Source organism: Azolla caroliniana, unplaced genomic scaffold (genome assembly GCF_043228905.1).
Source record: "Azolla caroliniana isolate FFs.n. ecotype wild unplaced genomic scaffold, voAzoCaro1.0.p SCAF_14, whole genome shotgun sequence".
NCBI lineage: Eukaryota > Viridiplantae > Streptophyta > Polypodiopsida > Salviniales > Salviniaceae > Azolla > Azolla caroliniana.
The window spans coordinates 16,766,984-16,783,683 of NW_028230449.1; positions in this window are offsets into that span (position 1 = coordinate 16,766,984).

The window sequence follows — 16,700 nt, forward strand, 5'->3', positions numbered from 1 at the left end:
ACTTTATAAGTTTTTCACGTAGTGTACGAAATACAGTACGACAACGCAACAGTTGTCATTCCTATAAAGTCTTGCAATGCCTTTGATCCATGTCTCTTGAAAGCCGAGTTTCCCCATCACACTTTCTAGAAAGTTCCAGCATACCCTGTCATATGCTTTCTCAAAATCTATAGCACCACCGCTACCTTGTTGTTGGTACGCTTGGCAAGGGCTATTGCTTCCCAGAATGAGAAGAGGTTGTCTAGGATGCTCCGATTTCTAACGAAACCTGTCTGGACGGATGAATGAGTTGAGGGAGAAGTGGTGTTAAACGGCGTGCCACGATTTTTGTGAGCAACTTATAGACAGTATTGAGAAGAGTTATGGGCCGCTACTTACTAATGTCGTTGGCACTCCCGCCACTTTTAGGAATGAGATGTATCATCCCCTGTCCAAATTCCTCCGGCATGTTTCCAGAGGTGATGATCTCCTCATATGCCTGGAGGAGGTCTTCTTTAATAGTGTCCCAAAGGCATGTGAAAAAGTGAGGGATGAGACCGTCAATTCCGGGGCAACTATTTGCATCCAAATCAGAGAGGGCCTCCCATATCTCGATGATTGATAGGGGACGCACAAGCCATGTATTCATTTCCGTCGTGACTTTATCGGGTATGCTTTGGAGGATAATATCTTCTCTTATGTCTTCCCCTGTGGCCATAGTATCTTCGGTAAGTAGGCGTTATAGTAACTTGTGGCAATATTCCTCATTTCGTCGCCATCCTTAGTGGTCGTTCCATCCTCTCAATTGAGGTTGCGCATCATTGTTCTAGCGTGCCTCGGGCCTTTGGAGCGTAAGAATTCCTTCATGGTTTTGTCCCCTACTCGAATCGATCGCGCCATGCTTCCATGAAACTCTATGTCATATATTTCCTTTTCCACCATGTTGAGTTCATGTTTGGCCATGGCAACTTGTCCTGCAATCCAACTACATGACGGGTATCTCTGTTGGGGTCGTTGTAAGGCTATTGTTTCCCGTTTTGTCCTCTATCTCTTTTCCTAAGCATCCTTGCTTCTGGTCTTGACAATCTCATGTAGGAGAGTTGAAGCTCTTGTTAATTTAGTAGAAGTTTGTTGGATGTTGATGAGTCATTGATGGGTAATGACCATTGGTTGGAGAGTTGTTCCTTCACCTCTATAACTGTGTAAATAGTGTGTGGGATGCGAGGCTGGAATGGGCCCCATTTTTAGTGCAATTGAGAATGACCAACTACTAGGTAATGGTCAAAGAAAGTCATGCCTGGAGTTATGCAACACCACCCTCCCTTCGCTTCTAGAGCCTCGCCCACATAAATGCGGTCAATGCGAGATAGGGGTCCACCATTCCGCTCGTCTGATCGAGAGAATAAGAGAGAATCCCTTTTTCGTTGGAAGTTGTCAGAATGTTAGATGTCTCGCAGGTTAAGGTGTACACATAACTTCTCCCATTGTTTACGTTCCCTTCCTTGTAGCACTATGGGGTTGTTGTTGGAGCTATCGTGAATGGATTCGATCATATTAAAATCCCCTCCAATGCACCACTCTTCCGCACCCGCTACTTGTAGGTGGATGCGTTCCCAGAATGTTGCCCTTTCTGTTCTGCTATTTGGAGCATAAACATTCATGAAATTCTAGCATTGCCCTTGGATGGCCAACGTGCAAAAATGTGCCCTATTAGGTATAAGTGATTCCTGGTGTATTAAGCCTTGGGCTAGATGTTCCCGAATCAAAGTGCAAATACCACCATGATTTCCATCCTCCCCTATTGCTGGCTCCCAAATTTTTCAACATGATCATGGTAGAAGGTCTCCAACTTCCTTTGACTACGTGCTATCGAGGTGGTGTTCCTGCAACATGATGATGTCAACAACACTCCCTAATAAATATTCCTCAAGATCCCTTCTTAGTTTCCATCTGTTTTGCTGGTCTAGTCGACTTCTGAGCCCTTGCATGTTCCATGTTACAATCTTCATACTCATGGAATAGGGTGGGAGATTGTCAGTTGTTCCTGGTGCTTTGCACAACAGGTTGTGAGTGGGGAGACTCACCATTTAGACATCTAGTCATTTCCAGGGATGGAATGTTGGTCCAAATCCAAGAGTGGAGTTTGTGGGCTATCTGGTGAGCTTCAATAGTCCCTTCCTACTTCTCATAGAAATAGTAGAACCCTAGAGTTAGTTGGATGTCTATGATAGTCCGCAAGTGGATGTGGCAGAGATGAGGTTCCTCTTCATCCATGGTGCACTAGAATTCTGTGTTATTCCAATGCTTCTTTAGTTTGTTCATGAGGGCTTTATCTCTTATTTTTATGACAAAATAGGTTGCTTAACTACATAGGGTATCTTTGATCTTGGACTTGGACCAATCCTCTTGTGTCGAAAGCAAGAGTGGAAAAGAAATTGAGCTCGTCGGTACTCCATTCGTGTGTACCATCGATACATGTACCCTTATTTTATCCAATGTCATATGCCCTATACCTAGCCATTTTAGGGCATTTTGCGAGTGTGGTTCAAGGTCCTGGCTAGATGTATCACACTCATTTATGGCTGGGAAGGCTATGATCTGAGGCGTGATATTCAAACTATTGCCTTGGTTTGTTGTTTCTCCATTGGGTGCAGTTCCGTTAAAGCTCCGCATTAGGGTCTTAACATGACTTATCCTTCACCGCTTCCCTGTTTTGTAAGCTTTAACGAGGATTTTCTCTTGTGTGTTTGGAGTCACCTTGGGCCTTTCCTTGGGGCTTAAGAAAGCACTAGGGAAGTGTTCATCTGTGGGGGGGAGCTCTTGTAGTAGATCAAAACAATTGGGGTTCACTGGCGATGAAGGATTTTGTGACTGTGGAGTTTTACATAGGACATGGGATTTCCCCACCACTCGCCATTCCATCACAGCCTTATCGGGGTGTGGTGGGGGAGACTTCTGATTTCCTATGGTGTCTCAACCTTCCAAGGTCTCCATGGTGGGATCCTTAATGCGTCTCGTGGGGCAGTTCTTTTTTAAATGACCAAGCTTTTTGCATGCAAAACATTGTCCCAGTGCGCCGATCACTTCTATGTGTTGTTCAATCCGTATTCCGTTTTTCCCCAAAATGAGGATCTTGAAAGGAAGTTTGTTGATGTCATGCACCAAGAGGAGGGACCCCACAAATGTTTATAGATATACAATGTTTATTTGGGCTAATACCAAAATTTAATAAGTATTGTGAATTCTTGCAAACTCATTATAAGATATTTATAAAGTATGCAATAAATTATGATTGTCCTTTGCTTTGTTCCATGGTGGATAAGCCTCGGGCGAAACATTCCACGAACAATACACCCTACAACAAAGAGTAAGTGTAGGGAGGCACCAATGAGAAGATATATTGAAACCCAATGGCCACGCAAACAAATAAATAAAGATGGGGTGCTTAAATTATGATTGTCCTTTGCTTTGTTCCATAGTGGATAAGCATCGGGCGAAACATTCCACGAACAATACACCCTACAACAAAGAGTAAGTGTAGGGAGGCACCAATGAGAAGATGTATTGAAACTAGATGGATGTAGCTTAGTTGGTAAGGTTGCCCAATGGAGACTAGGTGGTCATGGGTTCAACCCCTACATTCCACAGTGGCATCTAGTGAAATAGAGATATATATGAAGTATATAATAAAGAGGTGGGGAAACTGGGTTTCGAACCCAAGACACAGTGCTTGTAGTGTTATCGACTTGCCACTAGGGTAAGTTAATTACGATAAAATAAAATAAAGATGTATTACATCCCAATGGCCACGCAAACATTCCATTTCGATGCAAGAAGAAAGGAATATATGTTACTAGAACTTCTATACATGATATTGAAATTCATGGTAGCATATATTTTCTATTTTTGAAAATAATCACATAGATTTTCTTGAATCAAACTAGTTTTGCTCACAATACCTCCTTATATGTAAACGATGATTTGAGCAACCTAGGCTTACAAATCTACTTTGACACTGACTCAACTTGCAATTGTAGTTCACCACGCGTGGTTCAAGAAATTAATCTCTAAATAATTTTTGCCTCCTTTTTTTACAGTTCATTAATCACAATGGCCAAAGATCATGAACTAATGTATGTATATAGTCCAACAAAATAGAACTTTGCATTCTAGGGCATTATGAAGTCTTCAAAGTTCATTTGATCTCTTTGGAACATATAGGTATTATTCTAGAACAAATGCTTTATAGGTTATAAAAAACATACAATTTTGTTTAGTTCAGCTTTCTCTTCCAAGGTTTTATTGAACATAGCAATTGCCCATGGGATACTCATACTCTTTTCGCTAAAAAGGATGGAATGATATGTTCATATGTTGATTATCGACGTCTCAATAAAGTTATTATAAAAATAAAAACATGCTAACTTAGATGTTGTCTAAAAACTACGTTTCGAATGCCATATTGATGTTACTAATCTATTGCTTATCATTTGTATCATTCATATTTTGTAACATTAATTGGCATATTCCTCGACTATATACATGTATAATATACATTAAAGGAATTGAGGGACATCTTAACACATCTCTGTCTCGTTGTCTATACATATATTAAGAGAATTTTATGTTAAACAAGTCAAGAGCAAACTTTGTTTACAGTTATTCAATTATAGTTATGCCACATTGTTTCAACACAATGCATTTGTTTTGAGTTTGCCTACTTTACAAACAATTTGTCAAGTAATATATATTTTTAGTTTTGAAGGGAGTTGTTTGAAATTTTATTATGATGTACACAAGCATTGTTGAAGTACACTATCAAGAAGCAACGCATCTGCTGATGTATTATTTTTATTTTCTTTTATTTTCCAAAAAAAACTGAACGTGTATTATTTGGAGAAATGCACTTGAGAATGCTTTAATGTGTTAAAGCTTCTTGTGACGACCACATCAATATTATTTATTGGTCTTTCTAGGTGCTAGAAACATCTCCATGGTTGACACCATTTGTCAAGCTAACCAAATTATTTATGCTACCTATCAAACATAGCAATTAGATCATATATGTCTGAACAACGAAACGTGTAGCATAGTTATAAGTTGTTGTTGTTGAGAGTAACTAGGTTAACCAATAGTCATCCCATAGTCATTATTAGTAAGCCGACAATAATATCACATATTGTCTACTAATTAGCAAAAAGAGATCCAAGGTGTAGAATGACTACACCAAGTAATCATACATCATTTGTATTTCATGCTCTATGTTAATTCTTTCATTCTCATCAAAATTTATGAAAGGGCAGGTGATTGCCATAAGAGGCAAAAAGAAGAGACAAAATAGAGCAAAGTTTTGCCCAATATTTTTCCACCTTAGAACTTTTGTATTTGATAGCCTCTTATAGCAACCTCCTCATTAATAAGGGGTGTATCACATTTTCATGGATAATCAATGTAGAAGCCCGTTGCCCATCAATCTTATATATAGTCGTTTACATGGTATGGATAAAAATGAAAACACATTGGCAATGATGGTGGTGACAAGCCGATGCGGTAGAGGACTAGGTTTCTAAGAAGAAACACATGAATCTCTCATCACAAAGAGCAAGAAAGCTTGATGCTTGCACTTTTGGTATGTAACCAATCAATTATAAAAAGAAAATGGTTGTCTGACACAAGACATAAGCCAAAGACAAGTATCGGAGTGGAGATTGGATCAATGAGAGAATATGATTCTGAAGGCTAAGGGAGGCACTACACTTGAAGAACCATCAATTTTCTTCATCATTGTTGATGTAAAAACCCTTCCCATTTACCACAATGTGAATAAGCTCTACAAATCAAATGAAGAAATGGACAATTTGTTTGGCTAGAAACAAGCAAATGTTTCAAGAGGAAGAAACATAAAAGAAAGTGTGGGCAATCAACAATCTCGAACAATTGTGGATCAAAGAAGAGGTTATTAGATAGAGGGAACGAAATGAGCGAACAAGTTAAGGTTTAAATGATGAGTAACAAGCTTTAGAATTTTCCTAGATAATTGATTGTTACGATAATAATGTGTATGACTAGCCTAATTTGGGCCATAATGTGAAGGGGGTATTTGGATTATGAAGATGTGAATGATTTGATGGAGAAAGATGTGGTACAAAGCAAATATTGATAAGGAAATGAAGATGGAGTGCCTTGACAACAGCCAAATGAGTGTGCTTGAATTTAAAAAGCCTCATTCCTTTGTTAAGAGCTTCAAGTAAAAATTGTTTAAAATGAAAAATCAGAAGGGTCTTGAGGAAAACGACAAATACAAACCCTAAACCTATACCCATGTAATTGAAATTCACTTATGACACCCTAGCATGGTATTACGAAAATAATACGTATTTAAATTAGAATATCTTAGATGTTTTGTAACCTTCATACATCAAGCAAAAATTGTTAAAAATGACAAATCATAAGGGTTTTGAGGCGAATAACCAATACCTCCCACCCCATGTAATTGCAATTCACTTACAATATTCTAACATGGTATTGTCAAAGTGATATGTATTTATTTTAGAATATCCTAGATTTTTTATACTCTTCATGTCAGTCATCCATAGGTGTGCCAAGGTGTTACTTACCCATCCAACATAACTATCAGAGCAAACATGTCCAAATAATACTGGAATGCTAGAAATAGTTACAAAGCGTAGTTGAGAGTAACTAGGCCAACCCATAGTTTTTGTAAGGTTAGTTGTAACCATTAGTGGTTCAACTACTATAGTAAGTAGTGTGTGCATAATTATATAGAGATTTAAGGTATCCAATCATTCAACAATGTAATTAATTAGTGAACATTTATATTTCGTGCGATACATTATTCCTCTCATTCTCATCATGATTGATGAAAGGGCATGCGATTGGCCCAAGAGGTTTATAAAAGGATACCTATTGAAGAATTATATATCAATATAGAACTTTGTTGTCATGTTCAATCTCATTTTTTCTTATCATCCCCCCCCGTCCCCTCACCCCCACTATGTTGGGGAGGGTGGAGGCCTGCGTGACTCAACCCATGCACAAACTGGTTGGTTTATACTAAACAAAATAGATCACATTGTGGCATTTAAGCCATATGAGTGACTTCTCCAAATGGTTCAACTTCTTCCTAGTAGAACCACCATTAAGAGTTATAAATTGGCTCAAATCTTTGTGAGCATTCTTTAGAGGCAAGGATCCTAAATCAAATGTCACAATCAAATCTCTATTGATAGGGATCTCAATTTCACTACACAATTTAGGGAAGCTGCACAAGTCAAAAGATGAGGTAACTAGGAATCTCCTACACTACACAAGGGTCTTCTTCCTTCCAAACCTTTTTGTCTCAACTATAGTTATGGGGGGGTGGGGGGGTATGTCCCTAACATCCAAATGGACATGACCTTGAGGTTGAAAATATTCTTAATCAAAGGTTGGGTAGGTATACCTACAAAATAGGATTCCTAGACCACATTCTCACTTCGTGACCGATCATTACTGTCACTCTAGCTAACTCTATGTTATGATGATCTCATATCCAATTAATGTGAAATTGTAGAGATGTTGACCAATGGGGGACAAGTCAATATGTGCGGTGAGGATGGAAGGTGAGTATAGTATATGCCTTTCACTTTATTTATATGCATGCATGCTTTGTATGCATGTTGATCATCTTAAGTGGGAAGTTAAAGCAACCAAAATGTTATACTTTGCTGAAAAAAATATTGGTCTATGACACAAATAGAATTTCTTGATTACACTTACAGTGTGGTCATTATTGAACTAATTCATCAATATAATTTTGTGATTATAATGTTGAAAGGTGAAAAGTTCATGCCAGAAATAAATATTATGTAGAACTTGTTGGAACATGAAACAAAGGGATGGTAAAGGAGAGAGCATTACAAATTAGATGGCATGCTCCCAAATATATATATACATTATCATTTATCTATCTCTCTAAGCATGCTTCCTCGATCCTTTTTGGAGTGTTGAGATCCATTGAACCTCTTTGATGACCTTTTTTTTGGCGTTGTTTGCCTCAATGATAGTTTACTCTTTTGAGGAACCTAGAATGGAACAACATGATAAAACCTATCAATTTTTCGGATTAAAAATAGTTAGTTTTTCTTTACAAATACCACATGATATTTATGGCTTGTATCAATATTTATAAGTTAGTGTAGATTCCTCCATCTCTTGCAAACAAGAGACCATGCACCATTGTGTGCTTTGCTGTCCTATTAACATTTTGTTTATAAGTCAACATTATTTTTCTCAACCCTTAATTGTGAAAAGTGAGTTTTTGAATCCTCTAGCTTAGGAACACACTTGATAGTGTAAATGGTCTCAAATTTTTTCTTACATTGTGGAACTTGTGAATCCATAAAGCCGTTGTATTAACCAAGCTTTTGTTAGTGTGCATCAATTCAAACTAAAGTCACATAAAACGTTTATATAGTACACAACATAGAACCAATTTCTTGAAAAGCGAACCTTATGGTTGCAAAGACCAAGCTTTACCACATCACTATTATGTATGTACATTTAGAGTTAAAAAATGGTTACATGAGCTCGTAAACCTATAAGTGGTTGGGAGTGTTTAAAGTCTCTCATGAAGTATATATAAAGAAAGGTAATTGCTTCTACATGTTTTTTTAGCAACGGTAATGTCTTGTGTCTTTTTACAGCGCGTTTTCCTAAATGGAAAGATGTGTTCATATCTGCATACATGGAGGTACCCATTATGTGAAGGGAATGTCCTAGACTAAAATGTAAGATTGTTCATGTGGGTTACCATAGAAGATATGTCAATCATGACAACCAAGAAAGACTACAAGTATAACAATGCCACTTGAAAATAGTATTTATTTAAACGTCTACTACATACGTCTTTCTAGGCAAGTATAAATTTTATGGAGATAGTTGAGCACTCACAATTTTGAAAAAACTAGCATCATGATTGATCAAACTCCTCCATTTTATCTAGTCACCCTCTCCGCTCCCAACTACTAGTTATTGAACATATGCCCAATTCCCCCAATTAAATGTTAAAGATCAATTAAATTGATCATGATCTACTTAGACATCGGAAAAGAGATTTATAATCCAACACGTTCTCAAGATACACATGCAATGCTTATAAATACAAAGGAAGTGCATGAGCATGAACTTACTTCAAAAGGGCTTCTCAAATTATGAAGTTCAATTATTTTTTTAAACATGTACGTTAAGATGAGTGTGACATTAGATCTAATTTGCAATCTTTTACTTCACATGAAAATTGTTTGAAATCAGAGTGGAAAATTTCACCATATATTCAACTTATATGCATTTAGTTAAGTCAAGTCATTGAGCTATATCACAAGATAAGCATTTCGTAATGAGGATGACCTATATCACACTTTATGACGAACTTGTTCAAAGTCTTAGATTAAAAAAAGATTAGTGCATGAAAGTTACAAAGCATACGTTTAAAGTGCAGGATAGTAGGAGTAACCTAGAAAGTGCCCTAAATATTTGTTTTTTAAATATCCATTTGTTGCATTAGTCAAAAGGTGGTCTTGCTCAGTACACTTAAAGTTGATAAAAATCAAGTTATACGTCACACATTAGCCAATCTTTAAGTCCATACTAAATTCTCAAACTATTTGCCTTGTGGCCTTTCATGCAAGTGTTTCATATCCCCATGGGAAGAGCTCAAACATTCAAAAGACACCACAAAATGGCATCATTGCATCATATTTGGTTACGAGTTCTAATTTTTATTAGTGTATAAGGTGCAAAACGTGCATGTGAAGACAACAAGTGCCACTTAGTGAGTTATGAACATGGGTGGCAAAGGAGAAACAAGAGAAAGTGGAGAAATAATATTTCTAATGAAGGATATTACATAACAAACTCACAACCCAAAGGGTCATAATTGACTCCACTTAAGACAAGGTACTCAATTAGTACTAAATTGATTGCAAACATGCCATTTCATAAGCCCTAATAGCAAGGTGAAAATACTATATAGACAACTATCAAAGCACATGGGCTTTTGGTCATATGTTACCAATTAATGTTTTATATAGAATTTTCTTCATGGTTATCCTTCTTACTTGGAATCTCGAGGCTGTGGGTTTGATTCTTGTTGTCATCATTCTATTATAAGACGTTTTTTGTTGAATAGTAATGGAGTGCAATTTAGAATCATACTTTTCTTGTTCACTAAGAACTAAAACTCCACGTTTAGATTATTTAATTCTACACTACACAAGATACATATTTTATTTTTGGACAATTGTGTAACAATGGTTGAGCCCAACTAACCACATAGGACGACGTGATTCACCCATGCCCACTTCAAACTTTTCGAACACAAATTTTCATGTTCATAGCCAATATCTGGTCTTTGGAGATTTTAGTGCTCCTAAGAGGTTGTTTCCTCAAAAGATTTAGCAAAAAAATCAACTACTCTTGGCAATCACGCCATAGTCATTTGAATAAAGTTCTATTGTACATGCCTACTTGTATAGCAAATCATAGCAAGTATGGCAAGTTCAAATAATCTGGCATGGTAATTAATCTACTAACTTTTATGAAAAATGCAAAATAAGTGAATATTAACACCTTGGTAGCAACTTCAAACCCCAACCCATCATGTGATGACCACACAACATTCTTCTCTCTATGCCAACATTGCAAATCCTTGCAACATACCAAAGAGTCACATCAATTAGCAAGGGCCTACAATTTACTTGGAGATAGTATAGCATGAATTTGCATTTAAACTTCTTAGTGTGCATTATAATTGTGTGCATCCAACATTAGTGTCATAATTTCTAGAATATACATCAACGTAGATGTGTGCTAAATAATGTTGGTCCCTACTACAAGTTTCCAAGTATGTTGATCAATTAGTGCACATCCTAGACTACATTCCTTACTAGAAAGTGTTGTTGCTTGTGTTGCATAACTAGTGTAAACTGATTAGACTCATAGAATTCTCATTCTTGTATTCCATCACGCATCACTTTCCCATGTGCACACCATGAAAGGATATAATCATTGTTCTATCAAATAATTGCACACCACCTCTTGATGCTTATATATTTCAAAGGAATTAAAATATTAGAACCAAATAGTTCAAATATTTTAGGGTGAAATGCCAACTATGGAGGTCTATCAACTATTGTTTTGAAGTCACCAAAATATTTCAAGTTTGCAAAAATGGATGTAAGGGAGGTAAAATGTCATTCTTGGGCATGCTCCTCAATTTTGCCAAACAAACAACATGATTTTTAGCATTTAAGTTGAGGCACGTCCCACACAAGAAAGAAACATACCATGGAAATTGGGAAATAAGAGACAAAAACTTATTAAAATACAGATTTCCAATCTCCACCTAAAAAGAAGAGAATTTTCTATGCTTTTAAATTCATAATACACAAGGAAATAGAACAGACAAGCTGAATTTGTTGGCATTGCCCAAACAATATTATAAAATTGTGAATTTGCAAAGACAATTCAAGGAGTAACTACAAGGGAAGCATATCCCAACTAATAATGGATACATAAGTTTGACTCCTTTCGCATTATTGGAAACTTCAATGATCTAGTCCCTCCACCACCAAGTAATTTGACGGTTAATCAAGTGTCATTTATGTTCAATGTGTAAATTTAAAGCCATTGCTTTCACATTGCACTTTACCATGCACTACCTTCCACAACAACATTTTAATAAACTTTAAGAGACGTTATGGGTCACAATGCTTAGCGAGTCAAACTTATAGAGCCAACGAGAAGATAGGTCAGAAAAAGGTAGGAAATCACACACGTTGTCATGTGTGACATTGAGGTGCACCAAGTGGCAACAAATGGGGTTCGCTAAACTTAGTCATCATATAACTAAAGCAAGAGGTAGGAGCATTTGAAGTGCTTGAGTTTGAAAAAGGGCAAAACAAGCAACAAAAAAGAGAGAGGGGAGGGGGGGGTATTCCTAAGATGGGAGTTCCATTGAAGCCAAAGTGAAAGTACTTGACTTCTATATGACACAAGTACAAGCTATTTATAGCAAGGGAAGAAATGGTGCCTAGTACCCACATAGATAGCTAAGGCTTGTGGAAAACAATGTGAAGCAAACAAGTACCAATGGAGGAAAGAGGGGAGGGGCTTAGGGAAGAAGCTTAGGTAAGGTTATTAAAAAGCCTTAAAAATGATTAGAGCAATTAAAACAATCCAAAGCCTACACACAGACAATAATTGTAAGGTTAGATTTGTGTGAGTGAGTGTGTGTTCTTTTTGGTTTCACATGGGCAAGAGGGAGAGCATTTAATATACAAGTAAATAAAATAAACAAATAATGAAAAAAAGGACTTTGAAAGCTAAGATAGATCTTATGTTTGATGTAAACCCTTTTCTTTTCAAACAAAATTTCCTTCTTTTTTCTTTTTCTTTATGCTTTCTTTTCAAAGAGAGAGAGAGAGAGAGAGAGAGAGAGAGAGCTCTTTCTCCTCCAAAGTATGATTAGCTGTGACACGTGGCAACTGCTGAAGTGAAGATTAAATGCAAGAGATGTCAGACACATGGCCATGGCTCATGAGTCATGGAGAGAGAGAGAGAGAGAGAGGAGGCCCTTTAATTGTTGTTGAGCAATCACAAGAAAATAATAATAATAATAAAAGAAGTAAAGGAGAAAGTTTGAAAGTGAAGACAATTAGAAGAAGAGACAAAGGAAAGCGGAGATGATCTCAGCGCTTTTACGTACAAGAGAGAGGAGAGCATTTACACTGCATATGCATAGCATATGTATATACAAAGAGAGAGAGAGAGACATATTAAAGCCTTTCAAGAGGCCAAAATGGTCTATATGACCAAACAAGAGAGAGAGAGAGAGAGAGAGAGAGAGAGACCCACACACAAACATTGGTAGGGGTGTGCATCTACCTAGTCAGCAATTTTCACTTACCCCCATAAGTGAGTGTGTCGGAGAATGTATGCACACAGAATTTTTGCTAGGAGGGAGAGAGTGTCCCCGCAGAGTTGTCTAGTCGGCATCATCTTCGCTCGTGGGGGAAGAAAGTCAAGCATACCGGTCAGCATTTTTGACTTAAGAGGGTGTGGAATCAACGTTTAACGTGGCAAGAGTGTGTTTGTGCAGTCTGCATTTTGAAGGCATGGGAGTCTCTAGCAAGCATTTGTGTGTGTGTGTGTGTGTGTGCACGGGCGTGCCCCTACGTGCCTAGTAAGCATTTTCCATGCGAGAACGCACAACCCATCCCAAATAAATCTCCATGTTACTTATCCCTAGGGTATGAAGCAGGCTTACACATTGCGAACATTTACCGCCCTAGCTTTTACTATATCGAAAAACAACACATGGACACTTGGGGAAGGTGGCAATAGTTCCGATAAATTGCAGGGGGGTAAAAAAAAATGGGTACACTAGAAATAGAGGAGAGAGAGGTACAGAGAAAGAACACACATATCAGGAGAGCAGAGATTTGAAAAATGACAAGTGAAGGTGATGGTGATGAGTCAGCAGCAACAAGAAAACCGAAAGAAGAGAGTGCACACGTGGAGGTGTACAGTCAGCAAATGAAGGAAGAGTGCGAGACGACGTGGAGGGTGTACAGTCAGCAAACGAGAGGGGACTGCACACGTGGAGTGTAGTGTTTACAGTAGGTAAGCAAACCAACGCATGAGCGCATGCACACGTGGAGTGTACGGTCAGCAAAACCAAACGAGAGTGTAAGAGCGTGGTGGTGTACAGTCAGCAAGATGGGGGGGGAGGGGAGGGGGCAGGGCAGGGCAGCTGAGTCAGCAGATTGTGTGTTGAAAGTGCACTCGTGGAGGTGCCCATTCCACGTCAGCAGCAAAAAAATAAAACAAAAAGTGGACAGGGGAGACAGATGAGTCAGCAAAGACCAAAAAGAACAAGAAAGAGACTATAAAAGAGAACCACTCAGCAAAAGGGAGATGAGTCAGCAAAATAGGACAGACACGGACACACGGTGGAGAGATGAGTCAGCAAAATAGGACAGACACGGACACACGGTGGAGAGATGAGTCAGCAAAACGAGGACAGACACGGACACACGGTGGAGAGATGAGTCAGCAAAACGAGGACAGACACGGACACACGGTGGAGAGATGAGTCAGCAAAACGAGGACAGACACGGACACACGGTGGAGAGATGAGTCAGCAAAACGAGGACAGACACGGACACACGGTGGAGAGATGAGTCAGCAAAACGAGACAGACAGGGTAGAGACCAAAAAGGGTATTGGAGGGGTAGAGAAGAGAGAGAGAGAGAGAGAGAGAGCTGACTCAGCAGGGGCAAGTGATGAGTCAGCAGCAACTGACTCTTCCTCCTGTGAACACGTATGTAGAGAGAGAGAGGGAGAGGGAGACAGAGAGAGAGACGGAGACAGAGAGAGGTACAGTCAGCACGCAAGGTCATCATCATAAAGAGGTGGGAGGAAGAAGCAAACAGAGAAGCAACGGATACATACACACAATAGGATGGATGGAGAAAAAGAAAGGGGGGGGGGGGGGGGGGGGAGTACAGTCAGCAATGCCACGTGGCACTTGTGAAAAAAGGACAACAGAGTACGGTTTCCATGGAAGCAGGGAGAGAGAGAGAGTGAGAGAGAGTGAATTGAAAGGGGGGGGGGGGGGGGGGGGGGTAAAAACAAAAGAGAGAAAAAGTGGAGTAAGAGGAAACCAACCTCAAGAGTCTAGATTTATTGTTACTGTGTGTTATATATGGTTTGTAGTGTTATGAATGATAACATGTAGGTAATAATGTATGTATGTATGTATGCATGATGTATATAAACACACAATATGTACATTAAATAGAAGCAAATAATGAGTGCATAGTGAGTGAACTGCATGTGTTCTCTCTCTCTCTCTCTCTCTCTCTCTCTCTCTCTCTCTCGTGAATCAGAGTGTTAGGTTTCAGCTGCATGTGTGAGTGAGTTGAGTGGGGAGAGACTAAAACATAACATATATATATATATATATATATATGTTTTACATATATTCACATACTTGTCCATTTGTTTTGTTTCTTTTGTAGATCTGTCTCCCCCCTTCATTTCTTTACTTTCTTTCTTCTTCTTTTTTTAACTCTTCTTCTTCTTCTTTTCAGGAAGACTATTATTCGTTTATTTTACTGCTGTATATGGAAGGGGAGACAATGCAGATGTTTTCCCCTTTTTCTTTACTCTTTTGTGGATTTCATAAGCGTTGTTTTTTTTTTCATTACCTTCTCTCTCTCTCTCTCTCTCTCTTTCCAAGTTTTTCTGTGCTCCTACTAACTCGTGATTTGAACCCTCCACCTTTTTCTTCCTTCTACACCTACTAACTATGAGTGCAAAGCCATATAGTGGGCTCACAATCCCTAAGCAAACACCACCCCTTCTCTCTATCCCCAAACAAAATTAATATCTATATCTGTATATAGCATAGAATACATTACAATAAATATCTAGATGTATACAGATACTTGTGTGAACATCGTATATGATACATTAATCTACATATATCTTCTCTCTACACATGTTCATATACATACTCTCTCTCTCTCTCTCTCTCTTCGGTATTTACAGTCTCTCCCTAATGTATAATACATATATACATGTATATATGTATAATATACCCTCTTTCTTTCTCTCTCTGTCACGCCTTTCTAGACATAGAAATAATGGAGGCAAGAGTGTTTTTGTCTTGTCCTATGCATATCTATCTATCTATCTCTCTCTATTCTCTTATCTTTTTCTTTGTCTTTTTCTTTTTCTTTCTTCCTTTTTTTCTTGTCTCTGCTGTCGGTCTAGTGGGTGGGTTTTGGAAGGAGAAGGGGGGGATTCCCGAAATGTTATATATGGATTTTGAGCTCCTACCATCTCTTCCCACGCATTTTTCTCTCATCATTCTATATATGTATACATAATTGATCCCCCTCTCCCTCCTCTTCCCTCCCATCACCAAAATTTGCCGAAAGTGCAAGGTAAACTAACTGTCAAAAAAAAAATTGAGAAGATTATTTATTTTATTTTTTTAAATAAAAATGGGAGGAAAGAAAAAATAAAATAGAATTTAAAAGCAGGGGAAGAACAAAGGGAGAGGAGAGGAAAGAAAATAAATTTTGAAGAGCATGGTTTGGGTGGGAGTTGGGTTGATTGATTGATTGATTGAATGAACGAAATGAATGAATGAGCATAACAGAGAGAGAGAGAGAGAGAGAGAGAGAGAAACAGGGGAGGGTGAATATTGCACGGCCATGGGTTTCTCGTGACAGGCTGGTGCTAGAGAGAAAAGCACTCATTGGGATGAGAGAGAGAGAGAGAGAGCTCATTTTACAATGTTAGAGAGAGAAAATTACAATCTTAAGAGAAGAAGAAAGCTCACAAATTATACAATCTTAAGGGAGATAAATGCCCATATTATAATCGTAAGATAGAGAACAGTTTACAATGCTGAGAGAATAGCTCATTTTACGATGTTAGGATGATACTGTTTTTTTTTTGTTTTTTACAGAGCAAGATGAGAGTTTACTGAGCCATATGTACTTTAGATAAATAGAGAGGGAGAGAGAGAGAGAGAGAGAGAGAGAGAGAGAGATTACCGTGTAGTAGGAGAGAGGCATCTAAAGATAGCCGAGAGTCCCCAAAACCATCGTCATCATTATTTTGCCTGCCTTCCATTTTGTTAAAAT